This window comes from Sphaeramia orbicularis, chromosome 21, assembly GCF_902148855.1.
Source record: "Sphaeramia orbicularis chromosome 21, fSphaOr1.1, whole genome shotgun sequence".
Lineage (NCBI taxonomy): Eukaryota > Metazoa > Chordata > Actinopteri > Kurtiformes > Apogonidae > Sphaeramia > Sphaeramia orbicularis.
Window position 1 is genome coordinate 36,970,439 of NC_043977.1, and position 16,713 is coordinate 36,987,151.

Here is a 16,713-nt window from a genome sequence, read left to right on the forward strand (position 1 = left end):
TCTGGATCAGATCTACAAAGACACTAAACACTGAGGAACAGGCAGAAAAATTGTTAAAACTGTGCTGAATTTTCTTTAGACATTTCAGGTTGTTCATATTTGTTCAGGTTATTCACATTTTAGTGTTACAGGATAATATGTAAATGTAAATATTTTCATACTTTAATGTTATTTTTTTTGCACTAAAACGAAGAAAAAAAATAAGTTGTTAATTCTAGATTTTTTTTTTTTTTTTTGGGGGCTCAATTCAAGATTTTTTTTACTTAATTGAAGATTTTTCTTTTTTTTTGTCTTAATTCAAGATTTTTTTACTAAATTGAAGATTTTTTTTGCTTAATTCAAGATTTTTTCCTTATTTCAAGCTATTTTTTTGCTTAATTCATGATTTTTTGCTAAATTTGAGATTTTTTTTTGTTTAATTCAAGATTCTTTTTTACTTAATTGAAGATTTTTCTTGCTTAATTCAAGATTTTTTTTTTTTTTTTTACTTCAAGATTTTAAAAAAAATTTTTTTTTTTGCTTAATTCAACATTTTTTCCTTAATTTAAGATTTTTTTTTGCTTAATCCAACATTTTTTACTTAATTCAAGCTAAAATTTTTTTTTCCTTAATTCACTTCAAAAGTGTGGAATTTTTTCAGTTTGTAAATTCATCACAGGGGCCAGATTGGAACCTTTGGCGGGCCGCATTTGGCCCCTGAGCCATATGTTTGACACCTCTGACCTAGTCGATTAATCAGTTGCAGCTCTAGTCCCTAATAAAACATGTAATAGTTAAATATCTCCACTGTTATACAGGGGTGTTAGAAAATATCAGTTCTGCAATATATTGCAATATTTCATTTCACAGTACAGTATCGATATTAAAAAGTACTGTATTGGTTTTTTTTAGGTATTTATTCAAATGCAGATATGACGGAGGTTCATTTTTGTTTTTTGGTTTTCTTTATTGTTTATATTTTATTTTATTTATTATTATTTAACACTGTTTTATTAAATAATGGTTATTTGAAGCATCCTAAAAGGACTTTTTACTGTCTGAGAGGCAGATGTTAGTTCCTTTGGTGGGATTGCACAAAAATAATGTCAGGATTTTAGTTATGAACTAAGAATATAAACATTTGAGGAGGATCTTAGACTGTAATGTGTGTAAAATACAATTTAAGTTTTAACACAGGAACACTGTGTGATATAGCATTAGATCCTGTTGTGATCAAATAAAAATGTGTTTAGTATTTGTGCATATTTCTGGTGTAATTAAATTCTTCCAAGAAATAATCATTTAAAAAAAAAAGAAACAAACAAAAATGGCTTTTTTAACAATATCATGATATATCGTGATATATCATATCGCGATCCTTGTGTTGTATCGCCAGATTCTTGCCAATACACACACCTACTGTTACACCTCTTCGTAATGTGGAATATATCATTGATATTAGGATATTTTCTTCTTATGAACAACATAAACCAACAGCATTAATGAAAACCAACAACAACAATCATCTGTTGAATTAAAACAGCTATAATTTAATGCTATTTCTAGGAGATGATTTAAACTCAATAAAGTTCAAATCATCTCGGAACTAACACTGCTGAATTTTTCCTCATGAAAAAACTACCACCAAAAAAGAGACACTTAAAGAATTTTGATGATATTCTGCTATTTTAAAATCAAGTAATGGAGAGAAAACAACTCAGTGTTCAGTAGAATAATAGCTCAAACACCCTTTTCCTCATTGCAATAATAATAATTATACAACTCCGATTCCAAAATTAATAATAATAATAGTAATACTACTACTACTACTACTACTACTACTACTAATAATAATAATAATAATTAAAAAATAATAATAATAATAATAATAATACATTTTATTTATAGGTGCCTTTCTTGGCACTCAAGGACACCATACAGTAAAACAGTAAAACAGGAGAGTATAAAACAAACAATAAAATGGAGTAAAAAAAATAAAAGGCAGGTTAAAAAAATTGGACAATGCAATTGTGTTCACAAAGAGAAAGAGGTCCTAAACAGATGGGTTTTGAGTCTGGATTTGAAGACAGGGAGTGAAGTGGTGTTTCTGAGATCTGGTGGCAGGGAGTTCCAGAGTTGAGGTTGCGGATGCTGTGCTTTAATCTGTGTTTGTGGGTGACACAGACAATAATTTCTGGAAAAATTTCAGAGCTGAGAGTAATTTCCATCACATAATTGTATCTGGTTTTAATGCAGTGCAGCCTGAGGGCTTGAAGATCATATGAACCAAATACGGATTTTCAGCCTTTCTTCAGAAGTGTGGAATTATATTGCATTGTAGAAAATTAAATATTCATGTTACTGTTGTCTTTTATTGTAATTATGCCTGTTTTCCACTGCATGGAACCAGCTTGGCTCGACTCGACTCGACACAGTTTGGTACAATGCCATCGCTTTTCCACTGCAGTTGTATCTTGTACCTCTGCACAAATGAGATGGGTGTGGTCAGCGGAGTCGAAACTGTCGTGACTTCATTTTTAGGCGACATAGAACAGTAACGGTGAACAGTAACGACAATGGATGACATTGAGGTGATGCTGTACTTGTTGCACGATCTGTGGCTTTTTGTCACAGAAAAGATGAAACGGCAGAACCAGAAACGGATCCAAGCGGTGGGACGAAAAAACGTTTGAAAAGCAAAGGAGAGTTACGAAAGCTGTACGGAAGTATGAAGCTGAAGACCAGCACGTGTGATGACACTCCCTCTGAGCAATCAGTGGCCGGCAGTGAAATTTCAGATGCCGACTCAGCCAGGATAGAACCTTGCCGGAGGTGGTACGAGAGTCGAGTCGAGTCATGCAAGAAAGGTGCAGCAGAAAAGGGGCATTAGTTACGATTACCGCGTTTCCACTATGTGGACCCAGCTAAGGTTATTATCGTTAACAAAAACTAACGAAATGATGAAAACTAGAATTGTAAAAACATTTTTGATAGCTGAAATAAATAAAAACTATAATTAAATTTTTTTTAAAAATTACAACTAACTGAAACTGTATTGTGTGCTTACAAAACTAACTAAAACGTATAAAAATTATGGATAAAATTCCCTTCGTTTTCGTCTTTGTAAATGTCGGATTGATATGAAATCGATTTATTTCCCTAAAGCAATTTTAGCTAGCGGCACCATATGATATTTAACGGTCCGTCACTTCTCGTCATTTGTCGTTTAGACTCGTCTTCTGGTCCCCACTCTACCTGGAAACGTGGAGACTAAAGTTGGGAGAAAGCAGCAGTGTCCTGTCTGGGATTTATTTGAATACGACGGAGAAGAAGAGAAAAGATATAAAAAAAACTACAAACAAATTAAAACTAAGCATTTAGAAGAAAATGAAAACTAATAAAAACTAACAAACCTGCTCTAAAACGAATTAAAACGAACTGAATTTGAGAAAAAAAAGTCAAAACTAAATAAAACTAAACTACAATGAAAACTCCAAAACTATTATAACCTTGTAACCAGCTCAACTCGGCTCGGCTCGGGTACCAGGTACTATTCCTGCAGACCGTTTCCATTACAGGATACTACCGACTTTAGAGTACCTGGACGTCATAGCAATGCGGCGCGTTATTTCTGTCGTCTGCTCAGAGTTGCTGATAAACTCGCTCATTGCGTGTTGTCTCGTCAAGCTCATGCTGAATTTGTACGTTGGCCACCTAATCTCCTCGACTGACTATGGTGTAGTTTTGTGGGCTGTCATCATGTGGATTAACCTACTATATTTACTGTCAACCTCCGCATCTTTTTTTTGTAAAACGGTGGGTCACAGAGACGACTCTCTGACCAATCCATGGTCTGCAGTGTTTACACGTCATGTTTTAGTATCTGGTCCCCAGTCCTGGAACCTCGGTGGAGGTGATACCAAAAAAACTAGTAGCAGGTACCAGATTCCAGGTCCTTTTTCGTAATGGAAACGCAAAAAGGCCGAGTCGAGTCGAGTCGAGTCAAGCCAGTACCACGTAGTGCACAGGTGTCAAACATGCGGCCCGGGGGCCAAATCCGGCCCGCCAAAGGGTCCAATTCGGCCTGCAGGATGAATTTATGAAATGCAAAAATTACACTGAAGATACTGACAATCAATGGTGTCAAAATCATTTTAATTCAGGTTCCATATACAGACACATAGATTAAAATGGGTCAGACCAGTAAAATATGATCATAATAACCTATAAATAATGACAACCCCAAATTTTGTCTTTGTTTTTTTGTGTAAAAAAGTAAAATTACATGAAAATGTTTACATTACCAAACAATACTTTTACAAAAAATGTGAATAACCTGAACAAATATGAACAAACAGAATTATCTTAAGAAAAGTAAATGCAATTTTACCAATATTCTGCCTGTTACTAAATGTTTTGTGTGATTGTAATGCACATGTGTAAATGATAAACTAATAAACGGAGGCATAATATTGTTAAAATTGCACTTGTTTATCTTAAGACTATTCAAGTTGTTCATGTTATTCAGATTTTTAAGGAAACTTTGTAGATGTAAACCTGATCATAATAGAATTTTACTTCTTTCCCTGTTATTATTTTACTGGTCCAGCCCACTTGAGATCAAATTGGGCTGAATGTGGCCCCTGAACTAAAATGAGTTTGACACCCCTGACATAGTGGAAACGTGGCATAAATGTTCCTCCACTGTTTAATTTCAGCACCACTTACTCTTTCAGGTCTTTTATTGCCCTTTTCCAACTTTATGCTAATTCAAAATTTGCTTTTTTTTTCTTCAAAAGGTGCATTTTTGTAGATTAAACATTTGATACCTTTTTTTTTAAATTTTCTTGTGAATAAAACATGACTTTATGAGGTTTGCAAACCATTGAATTCTATTTTTACTTACTTCTCACACAGTGTCCCAATTTTTTTTGCAACCAGGGTCATACTAATAAAAACAATTTCATTTCACTTCAATAACACTGGGTTACAAAAAAATGTTTTTTGCAAGTTGTCTAGGTTTTTTCAACTGAATTAGGACCATTTTGCACCGTTAAATCCAAAAATGACATCTGTTTTTCTCAATCAGGTCAGGTTTTTTTTTGCTAATTTGATTTTGAAAAATTTGATCTTCTCACAAAATTGATTACATTTTTGTGACTTTATCAGTTGATTTTTTATATAGTTCTCACCCAAAATAGGTTTTAAGAGGAAAAAAATCATTTTCTAACAGGATGTATTTAGTATTTATCATGTATTCACCGCAGATGCAGCAGAATACGTCAGGCTTATTTTTGCAAGATCTTCTAGTCGAAGCCATTTCATTCACCTGTAATATTAAAAAAAAAAAACATTAATCATAAATTGGCAAAAGTCAAATCTTCAGAACTCGTTTATTGCAAGAAATATGAAATAATTTTGTATCATATGATGTGAAAATGCCCATAAATGGAAGCAAAAATGTTAAAAAGCCAATATGTAGCATAGTTCAGAGAGTTGACCTGACTGAGCAAAATTAATGTGATTTTTGGATTCAGCACACCAAAATTATCCTAAATCAGCTCAAAAAACTTAAACAATAAATTTGTAGTTGACCAGTGTAATTAAATATCATCACTGTATTAACCCTGACCTTTCAGTGTGTTTACTTCATCTTTGAGGTGTCATTGTCTCCATGTCTTCTTTTTTTTTTTTTCTCTATGCAACACTAGGTTTTTCCAAAGAATCACTTGTTTGTTAATGTGTCATAAGATTTGTCATTTACCTACAATCTGTTGATTTAAAAAAAAAAAAAAAAGAAAAAATGCTGCAGGAGCAAAGGTTACCATATCATGACAGCTCAACTGTCCAACGTACATTAATTAGCTTAATGTGCTTACAACTGCATACATTACACCAATTAGCTTGTTAAAATATGCAACCAGGGGACGAGTGATGAAGCGTTTACTGACATGCAGCCATATGTGCTCGGAGCGACCTCGGCAGATGATGCCAACCGCAGGGGGGCGGGTGGGCTAGGTGAAGCAGTTTACAGACAATCTAATTAAATCGTAGGGCTGTTATCATACCATCACAACTCTTCCAATTACCCCCTCTTCCTCTTCCTCTTCCTGTCCCACCTCCCTGCCTGTCCCTTTTTTCCGTTACGACTTAATTTGTTTCCATTCTCCTCTTCAGTCACTTTAATGCTGGGAAAACATGTGAGGAATAATAGCGGTTGTTTCCTTGATGTTTGCCGTGTGAAGAGAGGGCGGAGGGGTGAGGTGGAGTGGGATGGGATGGGGTGGGGGGGTTCCTTTGTCATATCAGGCATTTAGGGAAGGGGTTAGGGAGTGACGGAGTTGAGAGAATGGGGGGCACTGAGGGTACGATTTAGTCAGCACAACCCCCCCGCCCCTTCGCCCCTACTCCTGGAGCGCCCTGTTCACCCTCACTCTGTAGCACTTAACTAACTTTCACAGGCTGATAAAAAATAATTGCTGCCCCAAGGGTGGGGGAGTCCAAATACATTAGCACCACAAAGAGAAGAGCTTGGATCACATTACCCCGAGCACTGACACTACAGTCTGCAGCCTGGAAAAAAAAAAAAAGGCAAAATATCAGGACGGACAGACAGACAGAATGCAGCATGCTAGTGTGCTCTCATTGGTCCGTGAGTGCGACAGTGTGAAGTGAATAGTGGTGAGATAGTGTCAGTAAAGAGGCCCCAAGAAAGGAATGTGCCCATTTTTTTTTTTTTATTTGCGTCCGATTCACTTGTATTTCTGTCTGTGTGTCAAAGGACCTCATCTGCCGCCATGCTCCATTGCAGACCAGTAACACAGGACTGGGGGGCAAGGGGGTTAGGGTGGTCTGTGGGGGGGGGCGTTGTCGGGGGCGACAGAGGAAGCACAGAGCACAGGAAAGAGTCAGGCAAGCATGACTCTGGTGAAGGAAAGCTCCCCTTGTGAAAGAGGAGATGAAGAAATAGAGAGTTAAAGGGGCTTCAGTGAGAGGTGTTTAGCCAAGATGTTAAGTGTGTGTGTGTGTGTGTGTGTGTGTGTGTGTTTAATACCTCTCTTAGCATCAGTACACATCCATGACACCTGTTGGACTATGCGTTTCTCTTTGGTCTTTGTGTCTGTTTGCTAAAGCTTCAGTATTAGTTTCTATGTTTTTCTATGTTTTTTTTTTTTTTTTTTTGTAATATGGTATAGCAGGGGTGTCAAACATGCGGCCCGGGGGCCAAATGCGGCCCACCAAAGGTTCCAATCCGGTCCTTGGGATGAATTTGCAAAGTGCAAGTTAGGGCAACAAACTCAAAAATAATACGATAATAACCTATAAATAATGACAACAATTTTTTTTTTCTCTTTGATTTAGTGCAAAAAACATTAAATTATGAAAATGCTTATATTGACAAACTGTCCTTTAACAATAAAATTTGAATAACTTGAACAAGTGGACATTTTTGCAACTTCATGAGAAGTAGGTTCATTAGAATTTTTTTTTTTTTTTCATTATTATTTTTTTTAATGTATTTCTTTTTTTTTTTTTTTTTTTTTTTACATTTAAAAAAAAAAAAAAAAAAAAAAATTTATTTCATTTACTTTTCAGAAGAAAATTTTCAATCGCATTGTTTTTTTCATGCCTAAAGAGGAATAAAAACACTCAGGAAAAAAATTTGAATAAGGTTCTCATAATTTGTGCATGAAAGGGTTAAACTGTCAAACTTTTGTCCCTTACAGAGGACAAAATGTATTGCTGGGTCTCAGCAAAAAAAAAAAAAAAAAAACAAAAACTGAAAACAACTTTTTTTTTCCAGAAAACTGTTAATTACAGTCTAATAACAATTAGCTATTGATTTACACTAAAACATGTTACTGCAGATCAGGTTTATCAAGAACAGCAAAGTTATAGTAATTGAATGAATTGCAGTGTTTGGGGTCATGCATAAGAGTCTACTATGTTGGCTGATATGGAACTAAAACAACAAAACCAATGAATATACAAGAGAACAGCTGGAGAGGAACTGTCCACTGTAGTGACCACTGTGCATGAAAGGGTTAATTGCCCACCTCTGCTCTAGACTCAGCTGAATCCGGCCCCTTTAAATGTACAGATCATCCTTTACAACAGTGGTTCTTAACCTTGTTGGAGGTACTGAACCCCACCAGTTTCATATGCGCATTCACCGAACCCTTCTTTATTAAAAAATACAATATGATTTTTTTCAAATTCAAGGCACCGGCATATGTTTTACTGGTGCACAAAATGAACCGTGCATTAACATCACTGTGCTCAAAGAACAAAACAATACAGTGCATGAACTTCCAACAAATTCCATACCTTTTCACAAAGACATGACCTTTTTTAATACAACCACACTGAAATGGTTTTAATTTTTAACCTTATGTATTCCAATAATGAACTTATTGTATTTATGCTATTTATCATTTTTAACATTTTAACACACACCCATCACCTAATTTCCATCAGGCTAAAATAATAATGAATATTTACTGCAAATCAGTGTGACTTCTGCTGTTGTGTATATGTATGTGTAGGCCGTCAGGTCAACCCGGTTTTCGTTTCATCTCGCTCCGAAGTTTCCGAACCACGCAATTTTGACATAAAAAAGAGATAATCGCATGTAGTGTATCAAAAAAAAAAGTTCTCGTTATACTCCTTCAGTATTTTTGTGATCATTGTTTTCTTAAGGCACGAGCTCGGCTTTAGCGTAATACGATTTCTCCATCCGCGACGGTGCGTCAGTTGTCACATGATTGTAACTGACCAGTGCGGTGACCGAAAAATGTAAACAAGCGCTACACATGGCTGCCTCCGTGGTTAACAGGAAGTAGCAAAAGTCATAACAACAATGTGGAAAATGCTCAAATAATTCATTGTCAGATGAGTGGAAGAGATTATAAACACTTCCGGATGTGTTGTAGTGCTATAAGCGACAACAATACACCGTGTACAGGGGTTGGACAAAATAATGGAAACACCTTCACCTCAAGATGATAATGCCCCAATCCATACAGCTAGAATTGTTAAAGAATGGCATGAGGAACATTCTAATGAAGTTGAGCATCTCGTATGGCCGGCACAGTCCCCAGACCTCAACATTATTGAGCATTTATGGTCAGTTTTAGAGATTCAAGTAAGACGTCGATTTCCACCGCCATCGTCTCTAAAAGAGTTGGAGGGTATTCTAACTGAAGAATGGCTTAAAATTCCTTTGGAAACAATTCACAAGTTGTATGAATCAATACCTCGGAGAATTGAGGCTGTAATTGCCGCAAAAGGCGGACCTACACCATATTAAATTATATTTTGTTGATTTTTTAAGGTGTTTCCATTATTTTGTCCAACCCCTGTATATTGGATGTCAATCAGAGAAAGAGTCTCCGAAGCCGTTTGTTTACATACATGGACCTAGCCCGACACACACACACCCGACTAATGAGTCAAGTGTGTGTCTTGACCTCCGCCGAACCCCTGAGACTGACTCACCGAACCCCTAGAGTTCGATCGAACCCAGGTTAAGAACCACTGTTTTACAACTACTGTGGTGTCACTCTGATCCATCAAGTGTTTTGTTAATTCGATGGAAATAACGCAGTGTAAATGTTACTGAGCTCAGCAGCTCTGAAGCCAAAAAAACACTTAAACTTAAGCAAAAGTAGCTGCACTCTTAAACAGTTATTACAAATCACATAGCGACAGCCGGATCCCTGACTATCGCCTCACCGAAACATCTGTTGAGCACCGCCGGCTGTAAGACAGAGAAGTACTCGATGGGATGAAAGGCCCATGGAAGCACTATATAATCAAATAGCTGAGCCTTGGAGCTGCTTTTCCAAACACACACGAGGACACAGCCTCTGTTGGTTTTAGTTGTTTTCTCCTTTAACTTTTTTTATTGTGTATTTTTTATGTCTTCTTCGGAGTTAGGGTTAGCCGGCAGCTGTTATAAACTGGATGCCACTCACCGGCAGCTTAAAACCTGGGGTGAAACGTCAATCAAATAGAGCTTTTTTTTAACAGATTTAATTAAGCACAAAACATTTAACGTTATCTTCATCAATAATACCTCACAGCTACAGAAAGAGTACAGGTCAGCTAAGAGTTCTTTATAGCTGAAGTTTTCTGCCATGACTCAGATCATCTTGAGACCAACTTTAAGATTATAAAAGGAGGAAGGCAGCGAGTCAGTGAAATTAAACTTCCATCAAGGTTTACCTGCGCAGCTTTTAACAAAATGACTGTGTTTTTCACTCATATCTTCAAAATGGACTGCAATTTTAGAAAGTAAAAGGCCCGAGATGTACTGTCCAAAAATAGATGGAGACGAAGCGTGCAGCTGAAGTTGGTATTTAGACCAAATAATAATGGTTAAGACCAGGTTCTTCTGTACTTTTGGGTCCCAGCGGTCACATTTCAATCCGCTCCACATATAGACGGATATACAATGAAATAGAAAATCATTTCTACATAAAGTGTCCTATTTGATTTTTTAACCCTTTCATGCATGAATTATGAGAACCTTAGTCGAGATTTTTTTGCTGAGTGTTTTTATTCCTCTTTAGACATGACAAAAAACGTGATTGAAATTTTTTCAAGAGCCTTTTTTTCATGAAGTTACAAAAATGTCCACTCAGCTGGACACCATGTGTTTAACCCTTTCATGCATAGTGGTCACTACAGTGGACAGCTGTTCAAAGGTGTTGTTTTCTTGTATATTTATGGATTTTGTTGGTTTAGTTCCATATCAGCCAACACAGTGGACACTTATGCATCATCCCATACACTGTAATTCAAACCATTACTGTAACTTTGCTGTTATTGATAAACCTAATCTGCAGTTACATGTCTGAGTGTAAAAAAATGATAATTGTTATTAGACCGTAATTAACTGTTTTGGTTTTTTTAAACAAAAAGATTGTTTTTTTTGCAAATTATCTCCATGCAGGTATGTTAAAATGTGAGAAAACATCAGATTAGTAGCATTAATGTATTTATTTCATAGTTTTTAGGCAGTATATCAGTAAAAACATGTTTCTTTGCTTCTAAACTTAAACACATGGTGTCCAGCTGATATTTTTGTAACTCCATGAAAAATAGGTTCATAAAAAAATTCCATCACATTGTTTTTTTTTTTTTTTGTTTGTTTGTTTAAAAAAAAAAAAAAAAAAAAAAAAAAAAACGCCTAAAGAGGAATTAAAAACACCCAGGAAAAAGAAAAATCTTGGTTAAGCTTCTTATAATTAATGCATGAAAGGGTTAATTTTTGAAGAAAAGAAACATGTATTTAGCCCTTTCATGCATGAATTGTGAGAACCTTAGTTTAGATTTTTTTTTCTTCACTGTTTTTATTCCTCCTTAGGCATAAAAAAAACGATGTGATCGAGCTTTTTTTTCCCTATGGAGTTACAAAAATATCCATGCATTTCATTTTTGAAGTAAAGAAACATGTTTAAAACCCAATATCAGAAAGTAATATGAAAACAATGAAATAAAAACATTTTTAATGCTGCTAATCTGATGTCTTCTCACATTTTAACATATTCTAATGCTAGTAATTACTCACTTCGTGGAGATAATATGCAAAAAAAAAAAAAACGTCTTGTCTAACAAATAACAATTGATTTACACTTAAACATGTCACTGCAGATCTGGTTTATCAAGAACAACAAAGTTACAGTAACGGTATGAATGTCGGTGTATGGGATGGTGCGTAAGTGTTCACTGTGTTGGCTGATATGGAACCAAAACATCAAAACCCATGAATATACAAGAGAACATCTGGAGAAGAACTGTCCACTGTAGTGACCTATGCATGAAAGGGTTAAAATCCATCATCACAAAGTGATACACTGTGTGAAAACTATGAAATGAAAACATTTTTCATGCAGCTAATCTGATGTTTTCTCACATTTTAACATACTCTAACCCTTTAACACCAAACGTATCACATTTGATAAATGAGTTTTGAAGCCCTCTACATGATCAGTGGGATTTTTTTTTTTTTCTTAAAAAACCTGATGTATACAATATTGGATAAGGATATCTGGGGAAAAGTTTGCTCTGGTTGTCACAGGAGGGTGGGGAGTCAGCTTTGGAAGGAATTTGACTGGAAGGTTAAAATACGATTTTTCAGAACCCCATTAAAATCTTTTCTCTCTAAAAGTAGTGTTAGCAAAAAGTGTTGGAGAAACTGTGGTCTTGTCGGTGATCACACACACATATTTTGGGAGTGCCCCATTGTGAAACACTTCTGGACTAATGTAAAAGGCATATTGGATAGTTTACTTAAAGTGAACCTCTCCATGGACCCATTCTTATTTTTACTGGACATATTCCCTGATGGTCTGTCCCACGACCAAGAATTCATACTACATCTTCTTCTGATGGCTGCGAGAAAAATGATAACAATGTTATGGCTGAAACCTGAATCACCTACAATTGGACAATGGATACAAAGAATTAAACAAGTTTGTCTAATGAAACAGTTAACAGCACAGCTACAGCTGAAGACTCCGACCTTTGAAAGAGGATGGAGACCAGTATTCAGTCTTATTGGAATGGATATTTAAGCCTGGATTGTTGTTTTTTTTTTTTTTTTTTTTTTTCTCATTGTAACCAAATATTTTATATTGTAATCTTAGGCCCAATCTCAGGACAAATGTTGTTACTCTGTACATTGTTTTGTTTTGTTTTTTTTCTCTTCTATAAAAGTTAAAAAAAAAAACAAAACAAAACTGATGTATACAATTAGATACATGCAATACACATATAATCTACCAGGGGGGAGGAATTCATCCACCAGAGGCCTTTCTAGCGACACTACAGGACTGTCATTCATGAGGAAGGAGGCACAACTTTGCCAATTTTGAAAAGGAATTACCAAGTTTTTACACGTTTATGTTATATTATATTTTTGTTTGTTCAAAAATAATAACATTTGAGCACTGAGACCCGATGTATCAAACATGATACAAAATTAGAACTCATCCACGGAAATTGATATTTGAAAAAAAAAAAAAGTTTTTGGGGTTGTCTAAAGGACCAATAAAGGCTCCAGTTTCACAGAATTGGAATTTTCGGTCAATGATTTAATGGTTCAGGCTTTACAGGGCTAATGCCAGTTATTACTCACTTCATGGAGATAATGTGCAAAAAAAAATAAATAAAAAAAGATTAATAAAACTGTTAATTACAGTCTAATAACAATTACCAATTGATTTACACTAAAACATATTACTGCAGATCAGGTTTATCTAGAACAGCAAAGTGACAGTAATGGTATGAATGTCAGTGTAAGAGATGATGCATAAGCGTCCATTGTGTTGGCTGATATACAACAAAAACAACAAAACCCATGAATATACAAGAGAACGGCTGCAGAATAGCTGTCCACTGTAGTGACCACAATGCATGAAAGGGTTAAAATGGATTACAAGATGTCATTTTTTTCCCATTTTTGGCACTTCAATGGAGAGATTTCCTACAGACATGGGTTCAAGTTGACTAACCAGTGTCTCTGCAAACATGTTATACAGTTTTTACTTAAAGCAGCGTATGACATTCATCACAAATGTTTTTTTCAAATTTATAAAACCCCAGTGATATCTTAATTATCACTAATCCGTTAGTCTTTCTACGCTTACGCACCTGAATCACTTCCCTCATGGTGAACAACTTCGTAGGTGACTCCATCATAAACACAGTCCGCTTGTTTACATAAAAAAACAAAATGTCAGTCAGACCTTTTCGGAAATTTTGTCGCGAAGTGCAATGTGGGAATGGGAATTCCACGCAGCAGCAATTTCATTGTGTCTTCATGAGTGCTGAACCCAAATGTGGCCTTTACCTCCATCCACTGACTAGACTCAGTCTATAAAACAACCCTAGCGGACTGTAGAATTTACATAGTAGTGATCTGATTATTACTGTTATTAATTATTTAAGGAGAAGGGGGGTTTATAAGTTGTACTTTTTCTCACTTCTTTTCAAATCAGTATAATATGTCTTATGTTTAAATGTTTTGTTTATTTATTTTCTTCTGTTTTGACGTTCATATTTTCAAAATGAATACATCAATCACTCAATCAATCTGGCTTGTTTTACTTGTCGGATCTGTGAGAAACCGCTTTCCTACTACTACTACAACTACTACTACTACTACTACTACTGCTACTACTCCTGCTACTACTACTACTACTGCTACTACTACTATTACCATTACTACTGCTACTACTGCTACTACTACCACAACTACTACTACTACTACTACTACTGCTACTACTACTACTACAACTGCTACTACTACTACTACTAATACTGCTGCTACTACTACTACTAGTACTGCTGCTACTACTAGTACTACCACTGCTACTACTACCACTACTACTATGACTAGTGCTACTACTACTAGTAATACTACTACTGCTACTACTATTATTACTACTACTACGACTAGTACTACTACTACGACTAGTACTACTCCTACTGTGACTACTAGTACTACTACTACGACTAGTGCTACTACGACTAGTACTACTCCTACTGCTACTACTAGTATTACTACTACAATTAGTACTACTACTGCTGCCACTACTACTACTACTACGACTAGTGCTACTACTACTACTCTTATTGCTACTACTAGTACTACGACTACTACAACTAGTGCTACTACTACTAGTACTACTCCTACTTCTACTACTAGTACTACTACTACTACGACTAGTACTACTACTGCAACTACTAGATGAGTACTGCTCCTACTGTGACTACTAGTACTACTACAACTACGACTAGTGCTACTACTACTAGTACTACTCCTACTGCTACCACTAGTACTACAACTACTACAACTAGTGCTACTACTACTAGTACTACTACTACTCCTACTGCTACTACTAGTACTACTCCTACTGCTACTACTAGTACTACTACTACAACTGTTACTACTACTGCTACTACTACCACAGCTACTCCTGAGGGGTCAGAGGTCAGCTTATACTAAGTACTATAGCTTATTGACTTAGTCAAACAGTAAACTTCATCAAACACTGTGGATCCCACGAACCACAAACAAAAAATTAAAGCCGCAAGCGGCATCTAAAGGCCCTCACCAAGGGCACATCCAGTAGAAGTATGCTCATCGTTCAGCTAGTGGCGCTCTAGCTCCAAATTTTGTGTCTTCTGATGAATGGGTGTAGGCCTGGGAGATTGACAACTGACTCAAATTTGAGACAAATCAGTGTTCGTTTGTCCGAACTGAAAAAAATTTTGTATAAATAAATCTGTAGGGGGCATTATGGAGCCAAAATTCAATTTGTTCCATTGAATGGATGTAGGCCTACGAGATGTACCACTGAGTCAAATTTGAGCCAAATTGGTGTTCGTATGTCTGAAGTAAAGTAATTTTCGTAAAGGAAAAATTGTAGGGGGCGCTATAGTGCCAAATTTCAATTTTTTCTGATATATGGGTGTAGGCCTGAGAGATAGACATCTGAGTCAAATTTGAGCCAAATTGATATTCGTATGTCCGAACTGAAGAAATTTTACTAAATAAAAAAACTTGTAGGGGGCGCTGTATTGCAAAATTTCAGTTTCTTTTGACAAATAGGTGTAGGCCTGGGAGACAGATGTCTGAGTCAAATGTGAGCCAAATTGGTGTTCGTATCTCCGAACTGATGTCATTTTTGTAAATGTACAGTAGTAGGGGGCGCTATAGTGCGAAATTTCAATTTCTTTTAATAAATGGGTGTAGGCCTAGGAGATGGACGTCTGAGCCAAATTTCAGCCAAATCGGTGTTTGTATGTCTGAGCTGAAGCAATTTTTGTAATGGTAAATTTGCGAAGAAACTTTGCAAAGTTTGCGACGTCGTCAAACAAAAACGGTGACACCAATCCAAAAAATTCGGCTAACTTTTGATGCCCCACTTCTCTAGATACTGATTCTGATGAATGGGCGTAGGCCTGGGAGATTTTACAATTGACTCAAATTTGAGACAAATCAGTGTTCGTATGTCCAAACAAGAGAAATTGTTGTATAAGTAAATCTGTAGGGGGCGCTATGCAGCTAAAAATAAATTTCTTCCATTGAATGGGTGTAGGCCTGCGAGATGTACCACTGAGTCAAATTTGAGCCAAATCAGTGTTCATATGTCTGAATTAATGCAATGTTCGTGAAGGTAAATTTGTAGGGGGCGCTACTGAGCGACATGGCAATTTCTTCTGATAAATGGGTGTAGGCCTGGGAGATTGACAACTGATTCAAATTTGAGCCAAATTGGTGTTCGTATATCTGAAGTGAAGTAATTTTCGTAAAGGTAAATTTGTAGGGGGCGCTATGGCACCAAATTTCAAATTTTTCTGATAAATGGGTGTAGGCCTGGGAGATAGACATCTGAGTCAAATTTGAGCCACATCGGTGTTCGTATGTCCGAACTGAAGCAATTTTAATAAAAAAAATATAAAAAATTTTTGTAGTGGGCACTGTAGTGCAAAATTTCAGTTTCTTTTGATAAATAGGTGTAGGCCTGGGAGACAGATGTCTGAGTCAAATTTGAGGCAAATCGGTGTTCGTATGTCCGAACCGATGTCATTTTTGTAAATGTGCATTTGTAGGGGGCGCTATAGTGCGAAATTTCAATTTCTTTTAATAAATGGGTGTAAGCCTTGGAGATAGACGTCTGAGTCAAATTTCAGCCAAATTGGTGTTTGTATGTCTTAGCT